Source organism: Lathamus discolor, chromosome 1 (genome assembly GCF_037157495.1).
Source record: "Lathamus discolor isolate bLatDis1 chromosome 1, bLatDis1.hap1, whole genome shotgun sequence".
NCBI classification, from domain to species: Eukaryota; Metazoa; Chordata; class Aves; order Psittaciformes; family Psittacidae; genus Lathamus; species Lathamus discolor.
This window is the reverse complement of record NC_088884.1, coordinates 124468584-124486197: the sequence shown is the minus strand read 5'-3', so window position 1 is coordinate 124486197 and position 17614 is coordinate 124468584. Positions and strand designations below refer to the sequence as shown.

The window sequence follows — 17614 nt, the reverse complement described above, 5'->3', positions numbered from 1 at the left end:
TGAGGTACTTAGGATGGCTGAACATTCACGCAGTCATGTCTGCAAACCCGAAATAAGGCATGGTAAGAGATGCTTTATGGGGGCTAGAATGGTGAAGAGATAGATTATGTATTATCCTGTAGGTACCATTTTATGGGATTCACATTAGCGTAATTAAGGAAGGAAGAAAGAAGAAAGAGGCTAGACTGAGGATGCTTATGAACATTAATAGAAAAAAAAATCAAAATAGGAACCTTACGGAGCTTCCTAATGACAGTAGAGAAAGATATATATACCTTTTTGACTACCAAATTATTCTGTGAGATCAAGGTTTGTTTTTTCTATGAGAGGACATATAGGGAATATAATGCCAACATACATAAAATAGAGCTATCATGCTAGACTGAATAACATGAAACAATATTAGAGTAGTTCTGAAAACTTTTTTTTTCAGACATTTTATTTCTCCTCCATGTCCTGATCATGGATATCTCTGTTTTATGTTAAATTTCCATCTTTTAACTATTTTATTTATGTGTATGAATTATCAGCTAAGAAAACCTCACACTTTTAATCTGTTTTTCTCACCTCAAGCAACAGCGCAAATAATACTTTATGTTTCAGAAAAAAGTTGTTTCTAGGTGCCAATGAGGAACAACACAGATTTTGATGTTTGTTCAAGGAATTTCTGCATATTTGACAATATGGCTGACCATAGTGTACAGATCTATTACAAAGTGAATGTGCAGGAGAAATGGTACTCCTTTGGGTTTGCCATGTGTATGTATGAATTTCATTGCATAGGCAGATGGTGAGATGAATTAGTTGAGATTTAAGGAGAAACACTCCTGGCCTATGAGAAACTTAGTCTGTCTTCAGTAGTAAGCGAAAGAAAATTAAAAAAGGAAAATATAGAGTTTGAGGTGTCCTTTATTTAATATACAAAATTATCAATAAAATAATTTAGTACAACTTAGTTTTCTATGAATATTTTGAGTACCTGTTTTTGCTGGACTGTCATCTTACTATACACTTATTGCTATGTGTTTTTTTTCTGAGCAGACCTCTACATCAACTTGTCAGCGTTATCTCCCAGTTTTCTGATGTTATCAGACACGATTCATAAATTCAGAAAATATCATACCAATGGAAAAGATAATAAGTTGAAAGCTTTCCTGTCTCTTTTTTTATTTAGTTTTTCTCCCCCTTTCTCTGTGGGTGCAAGACGAGTGGTGCTGATATGCAGTCTTCCATCTATCTAAAGAGCACTTGGGAGATAACAGTACAATAAATTGACAGTTGGCTAGATGATCTTAAAGGAATTCTGATTTTCATAGACATGCCATAGCTGTAAACTAGTGCTAGGATACAGAGCCTTACTTTTCTGAGGCACTGCTACACAGACAAATGCCATTCTCTTAAAAACTCATGAGCTGTATTGTTTGTGACTTGCATGTGTTCTTCTAACACCTGATTAAAAACATCAACTAAAAACATCACAGCATTTGTCACAACTGAGTTAATATAATCACAACAGCAAAACGAGTTCAAGTTAATGCTGCTTCATTTTTAATTTAAATATCATATAAAGATTTCTTGTAATCCTGAGCACCATTGCATAAGACAATTTTCTTTCCAAGTATGTGCTCTGTCTTCAAATCTGTAACTACAGACATGATATTGCAATGCTTTTGAAATAATTTTAGGGAGATAATGCATTTTGGCTGTAATTTTAGATTAGATATAGAGAAGAAGTTTCTAAATCTCCCTTCTGCCAGTTTAAAGTCATTCCCCCTTGTCCTATCACTGCATGCCCTTGTATTGCTCCTCAGCACAAGGGAGTAGATAGTAAATAAAGAGGCTTGGTTCTATCTATTATGTCATTTTCTTGTTTAGCAGAATTGTTCTTGATTTAGACTAGAATGTATTAATTTCAAAGTTTTTTGATTTAAACAGGTGTTCAGCGCAGATAGAATTATATTACACAATACCTATATCAGATTAATGTAAAAACATTTCAACTTTTTAAGCAAAACAGATATGGTACTTCTGGAGGTGTAGAGAACAATAAAACTGGAAGGTTTAAGAAGTTGAGCTATCGGGATGGGAGGTCACACTGTTATAGTTACGTAGCATAGAATGAAAGCTAAAACTTTGGGAGGGGGTTGGTGGGGACGAGGGAGGGTCAGAGGGTGGTGGCAGGTAATGCTCACTGCAGAGCTGTGATATAGAGCAAGGAACATTTATTAAGATGAATGGCTGCAAGGTTCTGTGCTACAGAGACTCAAGGAACCCTGATTCACTTATGCAATTAAGGGATTCTCAGATCCCTGAATGTGAATACTTTGGATGTATTCTTTGCAAAAGTGGCTCATCATTCCTCACATGTGCAATGAGGATCTTGGATTTGCTAAATGCAATCTGGAGATTCAGATACTTTGTTATGCCTCTCCTTGAATTTTACAGTTTTGGCTCAAAATAGTTCTGTGTTACATATCCATAAAAAAAAAAAAAAAGGTAGTAAGCTTGAAATAGACTGCTTTATGTGGTGTTAGAAAACAACTTCAGGTAATTTTTGCCCTCTGAAGAGTGGATTATTCTCTGTTTTTCTTCCTATGTCTCAGTTGATGTGAGAAAAGACAATGATGATGGTGGAACTATCATCGACATAAATAACGTTCAAAAAGAGAACATTAGTAGCCATAGTGAATGCAATAGAAATTTGGTTTCAATTCAGTGCTGATTTTAGTGTACTTCCAGAAGTTAGATTGTGCCATACTCTTTTTCTGTTGAAGTGCTAAAACTGAAGCTGATATAATTAAAAACAATAAAACATATAAAACCACAACAATCCAGTAAAACATTCAAAGATAAGTAGTGCGGCAAATCAATTTGCCAGTTGAACAGTTATGGAAATAAATGCTTCTTTTTCTCTTGGCGGGGGGGGGGGGGGGGGGACAGGACACGGACAGGAAAAGGCAACTGAAGATTTTTTTTTTATAGTTTCTGTCAAGGAAATAGAAAGGGAAAGGTTTTACAAGCTGCGTCCATTAATATTAGCAGCACTTTTTGTTTTCTTTTTCTCTGTAGTGTGATGGTTTTGTCAGTTAAACCTGGGATGTGATAAAGAAGAGTCAGCTTTTGCTTTGCGCATTATAAATCAGTGATTTTTCATTTAAGCAAGGTGTGTAAACAGAGATAGTGTGTTCTGCTGATAGTTGCAAAAATTATGAGCTGTACACTACGAACTCAAGGCCACAGAGGTGGAGGGGGGATAAAGCACCACATTTAAAAGTGTTCAAAAACTATTTAAATAAAAGTGAACTGTGACATTTGAATCTTAAATGATAATGCCAAATACATAATTGGAATGAGTTAGAGATCTGTGAGCATTAGTAAAAATCTGTAGTAATATCATGAAGAGGAGCTGTACTAATACAGTCTTGTAGTGATATAGTACCTGGGTGGCTTAGAGCTGCTACTCAAGAGAAGGCAGTTGTGCGTTATTTCCCTCCCTTCCACCTCCGCAGTGGAGAATGTGAGGAACCACAGGACCGGCATAATAACCATATTATAGTCTAAGCAGTGCTTAGAGTGCTACAGACAGCATTGAGTTGGCTATGACCTTAAAGATTGCCAGATAGTGGGAGGATGCAGTAGTCATCCTCCAGCCCTAGATGACAAAGTGTGGTTTAAGAGATACATGTGAATGTGCTTTCTATTCTTCCATGCCTTACAGTCAGTACACAGCATAGGGATAAAATTATTAATATGGAACAGGAAGTAAACCAGATCTTGAAAGCATTTGGAATGTAATGTCCCAAGGCCCTTTGAATGATCTTGCAGCCTCTGTGGACCATCTACATAGATATGGTCACTGCAATCTTGAATTAGGTATAGAGCAGTTGTAATATCTCTAGCTATTCTACTGAAACAGTTCACACAATACTGTGTCATTTGAATGCCTATAATTCAGGAAGAATATTGAGAGGTAAAGAGTATTCAGGAAAGATCCGCAAGAATAGCTGAAAACATACCTTATCATGAAAGACAGCAGGAACATCATACATGTTTGTATTTGCAATAGAAAGAGAAAGAAGGCTGTGCAGCTACTGCTTGAGTATTTATACACAACTTTTTTTTAACATGCTCCTCAAAGTAGCATAGATGTGTTAAGATTTCAGAAAGGAATCTGTATTTAGAAAGTCTATGGGTAACTTCTTCTACCTTTGTAATATACAAATCTCTTAATGTGTTATGTGTGAAGCAAGTTCTGATAGTGGAAATGGTAGCAATTTAGTCAGATGTGAAGTAGTCTTCTTTAAAGTTATGCCATTTTTTTTCTCCCCCTTGTACTTGCTCTGTACAGGGAATGTTGCTGTGTCTCATCTGCCTTGGTATCACAACATTGTAGGAAGGTATGAGTAACCACTCACATGTGGCACAATTCCTGAATTATATTTGCTCATTTAAGTAAAAAAAGAAACAACAACAAAGCCTCCTCTTCTCCCTACGCAAACCTACTTCAAGCTGAAAGAAATCACTTTGATTTAGTAGAGACTTTTACAAGTGAAGCTGGTTTTAATGAAACTGTAGGTTTTTAAACAGGTTGGGCTGACCCTGTAAAGCCAAGAATGGCAAATATAATTGTCTGCGATAAATAACAAATATGAAATGGAAATCCTGAGAGAAAGCTAAAACATTATTTCATCAGGTCTTTACTGCTGTTACATGTTCACCAGTTTATTCTCTTGCTGTCTGTCAGACTAATGTATAACACTTAGAAGTCTGTTTCTCCTAGTTCTGAATTTTGCCACTTTGCTTAAATAAGATGATAGAATCATAGAATGGTGATCTGAGACTCTTCTTCATTTCATGCTCTGAAAATAAAACAGGTCTGAGATCATGCTGCTGTCAGTAGGCAGTCCCAAATAATACCTGCTTTGACTTTGCAATCTCATTTTTAAACTTAAGTTAAAGTTTTATATGTAGTATATGGTAAAATCACATCAGCATTCATAAAAATTTTAGTTGAGAGCTTTTCAATTATTGTTCTATGTGGGGGAAAAAGCAAAGAATTGTGTTAATAACATTTTCATAAATATCAACAGGAAAAGACTCATAAGAAAACTTGATTTTTTTTGAATATGTAGTTCATGTGTAATGTACATAAAACACTGAAGAAATGAATTTACCTACAGAAGAACTTGTAAAAATTCTATCACTGTCACTTCATTTAAATGTAAAGCTGAATTTTATAGTTGTATTGTGTATTCTCTGTTATCATAGAACAGTGGAAACAGATTCTGCAACATCTGCCCTTAGGATAATGATATAAGTGGACACAAATCCAAAGAAGCTTCCTTGAGGAAGGGAGAAAGTAACCTTTCTGGGAGAAAAAAGAATTCCCTTTATTTAACCCATAAGAAAAAGACATGAAGGTATTAGAGCTGCCAAGCAGTGCTGAAATCTTTGGAGGAAGATGAATAGAGGATACTATGGGATTTTTCGAGAGTAAGAATATTTGATCAGAAACATTATATGAATATATAAGAAAGTGTAAAAGGGGCTTTTGGTTGGTGTGGTTTGGATTTTGGGATGTTTTTTGGTTATTAGGTTGGTTTGTGGGTTTTGTTTTGTTGTTTTTTTTTCTCCTGAGGGGAATTGCATCATTTCAGTATTTTATGTTATGTCATTGCTGGGAAGCTGATGTGTTTTCCCGAATGTTACAAATACTGTTCATGAGAATGTACTGTCACCTTAAGTAATTTTAGCATTGGTATAGGAATATGAGAATGCCTTCCTTGCAGATAAGAGATTTTATTTATTTATTTATTTTTTTACTACACAAAGTGGATAGTTTATAAAAAGTACACAAACAGATGAGATTTTGGAGAAAAATGAGCAAGTACAGAAAAAATTAAAAGCTTAAATGGTCACGCTATGCATTATTTTAACTCCAATAATACATGAATCACTTTGCAGAAATGTGTCTTCTGTACTTACTATTCAGAAGGAAGAAAAGTATGTTCTTTTGAAATTGATGTTGAACTGATACGTTCTACCTACCTGAAGAGCTGAATATAAATTTTTGAAGAATGCAAATAAACTTTTTAAGTATTCGAAGAAATAAAAGTTTTGGGTTGCATGCTGACTCTCAAATTCAAGTGATTGGTGCAGCAGACATGTTTGATGATGATAATAAAAGGGGAAAATGGAAATCGTTCTTTCAGATTTGAAATATATATTCTAATGCTTATAAATGGACTACCTTATTTTGTGTCTTCATTGTCAAGCAAACACTGTGATTGATCCAGTCTGAGGGAAGAAAGAACTAGGAGCATGAACTGCAAGAGTGCAACTTGTACTTGCAAAGCAATGAGAAATACTGTGTGACAATCACTCTGTCAGCAGGGTTCTGAATGTGATGAGTGGAATATCAATCTACCTTTATAACAGAGAAAGAAATTTTTTGTAGCAGCCAGTGTTTTGAACCAATAGGAAAATCAGCTATTTTCTGGTGCACGTTGTTCTGTATTTATACTCAAAACAGAATAGTAAATCTTGTAGGAGTGACCATTCTAATAGTAATAGTAATCAAAATATTGTCACTTTTTGTCTTCTTTGGACTGTAGAAGTGATTCCTAGTTATTTAACGAATTTCATTTATTTTAATTTATTTTTAATTTATTCTTTTATGTTTCAGTTATTCTTCTCTGAGTTAATTTTTATGACTTACAGGCATTAAAATGCTTTCTGATGAGAACCGTGTCTGTAATCAGGCTATCAAATGCAGGTAACGAAAGCATCATAGTATGCAAAACAGCCTCTGAAATAATAACTTTGACTTCTTTGTCAATAATAGACATGTACGCATTAAAAAAATAAACCAATACACAACCCTGTAGTTTTGCTAATACAAAACATACTGATACATAGAACCAACATTTAAATGACATCTGATGCGTGCACTTTGCCTTTTATTAGGGCCTTTTAGATTCCCGCTAAACAAACTGTTAAGAATGTAAGACTTGACACAATTTTCTGGTTATTATATCTAGTTCTTAACATTATTTTCATTGACTGAAGAGGACTGGTTTCTGTCTTCAGGAAAAAAAATGTAGTATACTGCTTTATTAAATAATATGTAAAAAAAAAGGAAATTATTTGCACTTCTGTGTTGTCTGTATCGGAAACAATGTTGAAGAATCTCTGCTTTCTTTTGGAACACAAATTGATATCTTTGTTAAGTTTTTTTCACAATAACACTAATTGCTATTGAACACATTTATATTTAAAGAGGTAAACTGCAAGGCTGACACAAAATCTATGTAATGTTCTGTCTTGGCCAAATAGAAAATTATGGGTTTGAGAGCTGCTTAATAATTCTTTCAGCTTTATAAAATTAAAACATTTTTCAGAAAAGGTGATAACTCTAAGTGAAATGATTATAAAATTGCATTTGCAGCAAGGTTGAACACTTAGATTAACATAGAAAGCACTCATTAAATACATTTGCATATCTTGGTAAGTCATGAAAAGGTGAAGTTTGTAAGTTAACATTTGCTATTGAAAATCTTTCTGAAATAGTACATTATTGCTTTACCAAAGTGGGATGTCTGTGTGTATGAATCTCAGTTTTATTTTTTAATTTCATCTGTAGGTTATAACAACTAAAATATGTACAAAATAATTTGATGCCTCAGTTCTGAAATTGGTGAAAATTGTGAGCATCCCATATAGTCACTGGAGCTATTCAAACTTGCTTAACTTTTTTTCTGTCAGTTTCTGTAGTGCTTGTGAAAGCTTTAACCATTGACTGTTATCATGGAGATATCATGGAAGTTTTAAGATTTTACAGATTAAAAATATAAAGCCATTTTCTAAGAACAGCACTTAAATGACTGTGAAAGTTAGGAGATGCTGGGTTTCTCACTGCCTGTTTGGGTGAGTAAAAATGCGTATATTCACTGAAAGGAAAATTGTCATGCTTAGGTTAATATTTTTATGAAATGGCAAATGTCATCTAAACAATGGGAATTAGGAAAAATAGTAACTGAGTTGATAAGCTTAAAAATTCAGAAGTCAGTATTACCAAGGTGATTTTTCACCATCTACAATATGTGAAAATAATAACTAGCAAAGAAAGCATCTTTATCATTTAAATGACAGTAAGTATTCATATAATTTCAAATAATTGAAATACCTTTTTCTGTAACTTCACTGTTCTTTCCTTGCATGATTTTCTTTTCTTTACCTTTACATAGCTAAAAAATATATCCTTCAAAATGTTGCATTGGAGAGGAAAAAAAATGCCAGCCTTTGAGTAACATTTTGCTTTGCATGCTGAGTATACACAGAGTTTTGATCATAGTAAACTTCTTTCATGTACAAAGGTCTTTTCATGTTCTATACAGTTTCTGAAAACAGTAATCCTTGAAAACTTTTAATAGTAGTTGCTCCTATTATTATATGACCTCAGCTTTGCTGTATCATTTTATGATGTATTTTGTCAGAAATTATTTGCTATGATTCTTTAGCAGCTTCTATTCCTGCAGTTTTATTTTACTTCTGAGGGTAATGGGGGTTTTCTAAATTATATTGCTGTAGCCCTTTTGACAGCATCTGCCCCTGGGAACTTGGTGAAAAAATAATTTTCATCATGAAAAGGGAGACAAGTGTGAAGGCCATGGTTTGTTTATGTAATCTACAGGAATTGTTGTTGCATGTGAATGGATGTGTGCATTGGGTCTTAGTATGCTTCTGTGTGTCTGCCATCCAACTTTTTCTTCCTTTATAGTTTTACAGACATTTATTCAGTCTCTATGGAGCCTGGAGAAAAAGTGAGGGATAAGAGTGTAGTACATGCTGGCTCAAATTATCAGGTGGTGGTTTTTGTGTTGTGAGGGGGGCAGTTTGGCTCTTAGAAGGAAGAGGGTTTTGACAGTGATGCTGTAATTTACCAAGACACAAACTTGGTAAATTGTTGTTCTAGTTGAAAACAAAAAACAGTGAAAGAAGAGGGGTAATTTTCCTGGTATTCTGTGCTAAAATGAGCTCTTCTTTCGGGATAGGTTGATTGGGGTGCAGTGAATCTAATAAAGAGAGTAATGTGATGTTCTTTTAGAAAGAAATACTGGTTTTCCTCAAAAAAAAAAAACAAACAAACTTAAAAAAAAAAAAAGGCAGGAAAGGAAAAACCTGAAGCTTAAAAAAGGCAGCAAAACCCCCTGTGTGTCTACATTAATGATTGGTTCAGTTGGGAGTGTGCTACTGTGGGAAAAACTGGTCATCTCACTTAGCTTACTTTGGTTTTAATAGTGGAATGGCTCTCAGGGTATATGAAATTTCAAATGGAAAAACATAAAAGGTGCTCCAGGATCCTACCTAATGCATGGCGGCATGCCAGACAAGAGTGAGTTCAAAGTTAACAAACTAAACAGAAAAGTAGCCCATCACCGCTTTCCCCCAAATGCATGGTCTTTAGCGTCTCAGCACCTGATGTTTCACTCTGTGTGTGTAATCCTATGGTACCTGTTTGCTAATGCTGATGCAGTGGTTGTGTTCATTGGCAGAGTTATATGTTATTTTGTTATTCAAGGTCTATGTCTAATACTGCTGAATTAGTCCAAAAGACCTTTATAATCTTTAGGGATCATTCTGTTGTTGCTATAGAAGTGTAGCATCCTGAACGGTAGTTGTGATATGTGGATCCTGATGCAATAGGCTAAAACTATCGCCCACCGAAAGGCAATGGAAGTTTTCTGACCAAATTCAACAGGACCAAAATTTTATCAACAATCTTTAGATTCTAGCCTACACACAACTGATATAAATTAAAAATGTTGTATCTGCTCAATGAAAATTCACTGCCATTGTACTGTAGAAATTATAAAACATGGCATTTGCATTTGATGATGTCAGCTTTGAAGCCTGTAGGAAGTTAACTTGTATCCCAGGTATGTTGGGGAGGGGTTATCCTCTTATTTTGCGTATATCTATTAGGTAATGATCTTTGCTAAGTAATGATCATTAGTTAGTGATGAAAGGATTTCTCAGTGTAACCTCTAGATGGCGCAGTGATTCGGACGTTCTGTACTTCGTGATGTCAGATGGATGCCTGCATAGAAAATAGCCTCTAGAGAAATAGGACCACTTCCTGTAAAAAAAAAAAAAAAAATCTTATTGCTTTGTTGAAAGAAAGTACAGGTGTAACAAAATTGCCAACATTAAAGAACTGAAAAATGTGTGAATAATCTAGAGATCAATGCATATTTTAACTGTCTTCTAGAGGTTGGGTCTATGCATTACAGAATTCTTCATATCTCATGTTGGAGGCCCAAAAATGTATGCTGAAGAGCCAAATCAGAATTCCTGTAATAGGTGAATTGCTCTGCCATGCAAAAACTCCTGCATCATCCAAGGTCTTCTTCCACTGTGTTCTTTACTTCTGGACCTATAGTTTTAATCTTCCCTCTTTGGACCACTTTGTTCAAACAATTTTTACAATGTATGAGCAGAATACATGCAACCTAAAAGTATAAAATCGTAGAATGGTTAGGTTTGGAAAGGACCTTAAGATCGTCTAGTTCTGCCATGCATCTTTTTGATGCAGTTTAGCATACAGTTGGGTTTCTGGGCTGTGAGCTCACATTGCCAGCTCGTGTTCCAGTTTCTTGTCAGCCAACACCCCTAAGCCCTTCTCCACAGGGCTGCTCTCAATCCATTCGCCATGCAGTATGGCTTCCCTAAGGGCAAATGGTTCTTGATAAGTTTGGGGGCCTTCTACAACATGACTGTGCTGTTGGTGGCTGTCCTGGGTTTACCAGGAGCCGTTTTGCTCCTTCTTAGTAACTGGTGCAAGCTCTGTGTTTTGACTTCCAGCCTGGGCAGAGAGCTGATAACACCGATTGTTTTTAATTGTTGTTAAGTAATGCTTATTCTGCCAAGGACTTTGTGAGTCTCATGCTCTGCCGGGGATGAGGGAAGGCTGGGAGGAAGCAGAGACAGGACACCTGACCCGAACTAGCCAAAGAGGTATTCCATACCACAGCACGTCATGCCCAGGGAGGTAACTGGGAGTTACCCAGAAGGGCACACTCTCTCTTTGGGGGGGTCGAACTCGTTCAGCGGTGGTATCGTATTCTCTTGTTATTTTCTCTTATCAATATTGTCATTGGTGGTAGCAGTAGTGATTTGTGTTATACCTTAGTTACTGGGTTGTTCTTATCTCAACCCGTGGGAGTTACATTCTCTTGATTGTCCTCCCCATCCCTCCGGGAGCAGGGAGGGTCGGGGGGGGAGGTGAGTGGACGAGCTGTGTGGATCGGTTTAAACCACAACAGTGGCTAAGGCAAGATTGGCTGATGTCATCTACCTGGACTTAAGCAATACATTTGACACTGTCCTGTATGACATCCTTGTCTTTAAATTGAAGAAGCATGGATTTGATGGATGGGCCACTCACTGGATAAGGTGGTACTCCAAGGTCCTATTGCCTCCTTCCTCCATCCTGCATGTGGGTCAGGGAAATCCTAAGCACAAATAGAGGCTGTGTGGAGAATAGATTGAGAACAGCCCTGAAGGGAAGGACTTCGGGGTGTTGGTTGATGAGAAACTTAACATGAGCTGACAGTGTGCGCTCACAGCCCAGAAAGCCGACTGGGTGCAGGGCTGCATCAAGAGAAGTGTGACCAGCAGGTCAAGGGAGGTGATTCTTCCACTCTCCTCCGCTCTTGTGAGACCCCACCTGGAGAACTGTGTTCAGCTCTGTGGCCCCCAACATAAGAAGGATGTCGACCTGTTGGAGCGAGTCCAGAGGAGGGCCACAAAGGTGATCAGAGGGCTGGAGTACCTCTTCTATGAAGACAGGCCGAGAGTTGGGCTTTTCAGCTTGGAGAGGTGAAGGCTCCCGGAAGACCTTATAGCAGTTTCCAGTACCTAAAGGGAACCTACAAGAGAGCTGGTGAGGGACTTTTTCACAAGGGCATGTAGTGATAGGACAAGGGGGAATGGCTTTAAACTGAAAAAGGGAAGATTTAGATTAGATATTAGGAAGAAGCTTAGTGTGAGGGTGGTGAGGCACTGGCACAGGCTGCCCAAAAGCTGTGCCTGCCCCATCCCTGGCAGTGTTAAAGGCCAGGTTGGATGGGGCTTTGAGCAGCCTGGTGTAGTGGAAGGTGACCCTGCCCATGGCAGGGTTGTTGGTACTAGATGATCTTTAAAGTCCTTTCCATTCCAAACCATTCTATGATTTGCGTGTCGCTGTGCAATCTTTCTTTTTCTGTCTTGTTAAAATACTCTACTAGTTAATGTCACTCAATAAAAGTGAAGTAAATATTATTCCAGGAAATTTCAGCAGCATTCAGCATTACTTGAAGCTGTTGTTTTTTTTGTGGTGGTTTTTTTGTTTCGTTTTGCGGGTTTTTTGTTTGTTTTTTTTTTTTTGTCTATTGTTTTGTTTTTTAATAGATATGGCTGTTTTGTTAGAATTTGGTTTAATATATAGGCATTTAGAATAAGATAGTGGTTTCTTTTACCTGACAAAGTAGGCAGACTAGTGGTGAAAATAATGGAGCTATATAACAAGGCAAAAAAAGTACCTTAAAGTGTAGACTTATCTTTTTAATAATATATGTAGGTGGAAGGAGGTAGTAAGAACTTGTATCCTTAAGGTATCTTGTTTTCCTTCTCCTGTGTAGTTGAGTAAATAGCATTTTCTTCCTACATGCACAGAAAGAAATATTCTGAAATAATACTGTGATGCTTAGAGGTCATGACAAAAATGATAGATGATGCTCAGTTTTCTAACCTAATGTTGGGTGCAGATGCTGGGGAAAAATAATAGCTGAATTAATATAATCTCACATGCATCTGCTAAGCATTATGGTGGTCCATCAAGAAATGCAAATGTCTTGCCACTACTGTTAATTTAAAGTTGCTAAAATATTTTTTTATTCCCGTAGTAACTTTATTAGCCTTTGTTTTTTTTGGCTTAGATTTATTCAATTATTGTTGGTTTCTTAAGAGTGATTTCTCTTGTATTTGCTAGGAGTTGTGAAAAATAATTAAACAAGGCTAATATAGGCATACACAGAGAAGGGCAGTAATCTCTTGGTTTGTTTTGACATTTGAAAGAAACATTTCAACAATATATTGACAGCTATCATTTTCTTCCATGATAAGGTAACTTCTGAAGTAAATCCACTCGACTCTAATGAAACCAAATTAGATTTTGCAGTGTAAGTATTTGTTATTTTTTCAGATTACATTAATCTGACAGAGCCTGATTGTGTCCCCCAAAGGTCACGGCAAAACATAATCAGGCCATCTTTAAATTGGAATAATTCTGAAATCTCGAAGAAATGTAGCTATCGGACAAGAGTTGCAAGAGTTCTTTGAAAAATTGGAGGTTTAGTAACTCAGATTTGTTTCCATTAGTCTGTATTTGAAGACTTGTTTTTGAAGATTCTCAAATCTAGCTATGCAAGATAATTTTCCCAAGTGAATTGGGCACTCATGCGTTTTATAGATGTCATTACGTAAGTCATGTTGCTTAAGAGTTGCTTGCAGCTAAATTTTCAATAGTTACTTCAGACGTTCTCAAAGTATTTGCGGACACAATCACTGTGTACACAGGAAGGTAAGTTTATGTATGCAAACAGGTACATAGGCTAGAATAATTGGTCAGATTAGGTAATTATGTTTCTAGGCTTGCAGTTTCATGTGCAGTCTGAAATCATAAGTACAAATTCATGTATGCAAATTAATGCACTCACAAGTGTTGCTGGTAAATTAAACCCATATACTTAATTTTACACTTTAGGTGTCAACAGTGTCACATAAGGTGGAGCTTGTACATGCACTAATAGATCGTTATTAGGCAGATCCCAAAGCCCTTTTCAGGAAATTAAGACTTTTCAGTGGAAGAGGTTGACTTTTATGTGGCATCATATATTTATTGTGACAAAATACTAACAAACCCTAGAACATTTTTAGTGATTGCAGTGGTATCGTGGTTTAAGCACAGCTGGTAAAAAAATTAATGGCAGGATTTTAGTAACTGCAAGTTGTACTGGTATGGGTGGTCTTGCATATAGAATGGGTGGTCTTGCATATAGAATCAAAAGTAATAAACACGACCAAGATAGAAAGAGAAGTAATTTCTTAATAGTCAGGTAATTGATTTCTTTGTTTACTATTCCTTCCTTAACATTTTAAAATGTAAAAATGCATTGTTTTATCTGCATATTTCAAGTAAATTATAACAAATTATATTGTAGTTGAGCAGACTTCCTGTGTATTATTTCATGACATTGTGCACATACACCAGTGATTTTAATTCAACATGATTTATATCATCACAACAGTTTTTCAGTTATTTCCATGTCATAGAGTAGTATGTACGCTTGTTGCCTAGCTTTAACGAAAATAAGCGTAACACCTGGTAACAAAGAAATAGTCAACAGGAACAAATACGATGTCATTAAAGAACGGTGAGTGGAAATGGGTACATAATTAAAAGGCATTGTTAATATATTTTATGAAATGTATGTATCTACCATAACTAGTATTAAAAATGTTTTTTATTGATTTTTCATATTTGCCTGTTATCTCAGTGACTGACAAGCAGGAAATAGTTGTTCAATAGTTCTAATAATACAGAGTCTAGTTTCCACATCATCGTACTAAAGTTTCTGAACAGGTGTCCAGACAAAGAATTTCCATGACCAGGTGTCTCTGGACTGATACATTCAAGGTATCATTATTTATAATTCATTTATAATTATACCTTCTATTCCAGGTTTAAAAAAATACAGATATTACAGGAAAGTTATTATTAGATTTTGATAAGAATGATCTGCTGGTCTCAGGTGAGTTTTGTATAATAGGAAACTTGACTCTCTTCACCGTAAAGTACCCTGATGAGTACCCTGGGACATTCTGCATTTAAAAGGCTAACAAAGCAGAGGTTAGTTGAGGACAAGGTAATCTATCTGACTGGATAAAATATTTTCTGTTTTCTTCATACCTCTCCACTGGCTGTCACAGACCTGTGATTTCTATTTACTGAGCTTGTTCTGGTGTCCATCTTCCTTGTGGCCCTTCTGAGACGCATGAGTCTCTTTTCCTTCCTTTTTATTTTTTTTTTCTTGTGTCTTTTCTTGTTGAGGGCATGTACAAGGGTGCAGATACGCTTTTGGTGACCTGTAGTTACCACTGGTCCTTTTTTTGATGTTTTAGGCATCTACACCAAACAGTCCCTGTGTGTCTCACAAATCCTGCTTCTAAGTTTCTGATTTTTACTGGTATCAGTGGTGTTCTCCCTGTTGATGTCTGGAACTTTTGCAGTTGATTTATGCAGTGGTTTAGAGTTACTGTATCTCAGATAAACAGAAATTGCATCAGGTTGATAGCTGGGGCTCTGGTCCTGCCAGTAACCTCAGGCTACCCAGGCTCTTCTGGAAAACTGGGAGCTATAAAAGTAATAAGAAGTAAGAGAAGCCATCTAAAAATCTAATTATGCTGAGCTCATGTGGATGTCTGGAAAACTGTCAGACAAGTGAGAGGAGCAGCAATAGTCAGGTTATTACTATGCTCTTGCGGCCAAGAAGGCAAATGGCATCTTAGGGTGCATTAGAAAGGGTGTGGTTAGTAGGTCAAGAGAGGTTCTCCTCCCCCTCTACTCAGCCTTGGTGAGGCCGCATCTGGAATATTGCGTCCAGTTCTGGGCCCCTCTGTTCAAGAAGGACAGGGAACTGCTTGAAGGAGTCCAGCGCAGAGCCACAAAGATGATTAAGGGAGTGGAACATCTCCCTTATGAGGAGAGGCTGAGGGAGCTGGGTCTCTTTAGCTTGGAGAAGAGGAGACTGAGGGGTGACCTCATCAATGTTTACAAATATGTAAAGGGTAGGTGTCAGGATGATGGAGCTAGGCTTTTTTCAGTGATATCCAGTGATAGGACAAGGGGCAATGGGTGTAAACTGGAACATAGGAAGTTCCACGTTAACATCAGGAAGAACTTCTTTACTGTAAGAGTGACAGAGCACTGGAACAGGTTGCCCAGGGGGGTTGTGGAGTCCCCTACACTGGAGATATTCAAGGCCCGCCTGGACAAGTTCCTGTGTGATGCACTGTAGGTTACCCTGCTCTTGCAGGGGGGTTGGACTAGATGATCTTTTGAGCTCCCTTCCAACCCTTGGGATTCTGTGATTCTGTGATTCTGTGATATATTATACATGTACAGAGATACAGTTCAACTTTGGTTTTCTTGCTATAATAGAAATAAAATGGTTTGTTCTAAGTGTTTAAATGATGCAACTCAGCAGAAAGGATTGTTGTTTATTATTAATTAGGTATTAATTAGGGTGTCCTCAACTGCAATTCTGGTGTCCTCAACATAAAAAGGACATGGAACTGCTGGAACAAGTCCAGAGGAGGCCACGAGGATGATCAGGGGACTGGAGCACCTCCCATATGAAGATAGGCTGAGGAAGTTGGGGCTGTTCAGCCTGGAGAAAAGAAGGCTGCATGGAGACCTCATAGCAGCCTTCCAGTACCTGAAGGGGGCCTATAGGGATGCTGGGGAGGGACTCTTCATTATGGACTGTAGTGACAGGACAAGGCGTAATGGGTTAAAACTTAAACAGGGGAAGTTTAGATTGGATATAAGGAGGAAATTCTTTCCTGTTAGGGTGGTGAGGCACTGGAATCGGTTGCCCAGGGAGGTTGTGAGTGCTCCATCCCTGGCAGTGTTCAAGGCCAGGTTGGATGAAGCCTTGGGTGACATGGTTTAGTGTGAGGTGTCCCTGCCCATGGCAAGGGGGTTGGAACTTTATGATCTTGAGGTCCTTTCCAACCCTAACTATTCTATCATTCTATGATATGTTTAAATTTTTTCCTTTTTTTTTTTATACTTCCTGGTGGGCATAAACCCAATTCATTATGCTACATGTACTTGAAGCTATTACTGTTTTTTAAGAAGTAACTGATAATTTCTGTGTACATCATTTCGGGTTCCTGTTTACGCTGTAAAAAACTCTGTGCAGTTCCAAATTTCGCCACACAACAAAATCTGAATGTAAACTTCTAACTGACACGATTTATTTTTTTTTCTTAAAGACCACATTTAGAGCCCAAATTATGAACAGCACAGAAACATTAGCATAGCTTGGCAATGTTTTTGGTTTTGATCATCACCAGTTTACTGTTAAGTGTGTGCTTTTAGTCTTGTACTGTGAACACCATAAAAACAAAGGATGAGGAGTTTATTTTCTCTTCATTTCACTTCTTTTTATTACTCCAGTCAAGTTATTCTCAAACAGCGTTTCATGACTAATTAGTAAAATAGTTCTTGTTTATCTGTAGGTGAACCAAGCTCAAAGAGTTCTGCTCCATTAGAAAGGATTTTGAGTTTTTTTTTTTTTAATTTGAACATTTACTACTTGAATATGTCCTGAAAAGTCATTGCTGTATTATAAGCATAATCAGTTTTAGATACCTCAGTAAAATCCCAAGCAGAAAACACAGTTTAAAAATTGCGCATTATTGTTCTAATTTCTTATTTATATGAAAGTCATTAATAGATAAAGCAGATCAATTCCATGCTTCAGTGCACCTTCTTTTTTTTTCCTTT

The 17614-nt window shown here is 36.8% G+C and overlaps 1 protein-coding gene across 4 annotated transcripts in view; it reads left to right on the top strand.

Annotated features, from left to right (window-relative positions):
- Window positions 1-17614, top strand: part of SPOCK3 (SPARC (osteonectin), cwcv and kazal like domains proteoglycan 3) — a 195737-nt gene that overhangs the window by 110635 nt on the left and 67488 nt on the right. The window lies entirely within an intron of this gene.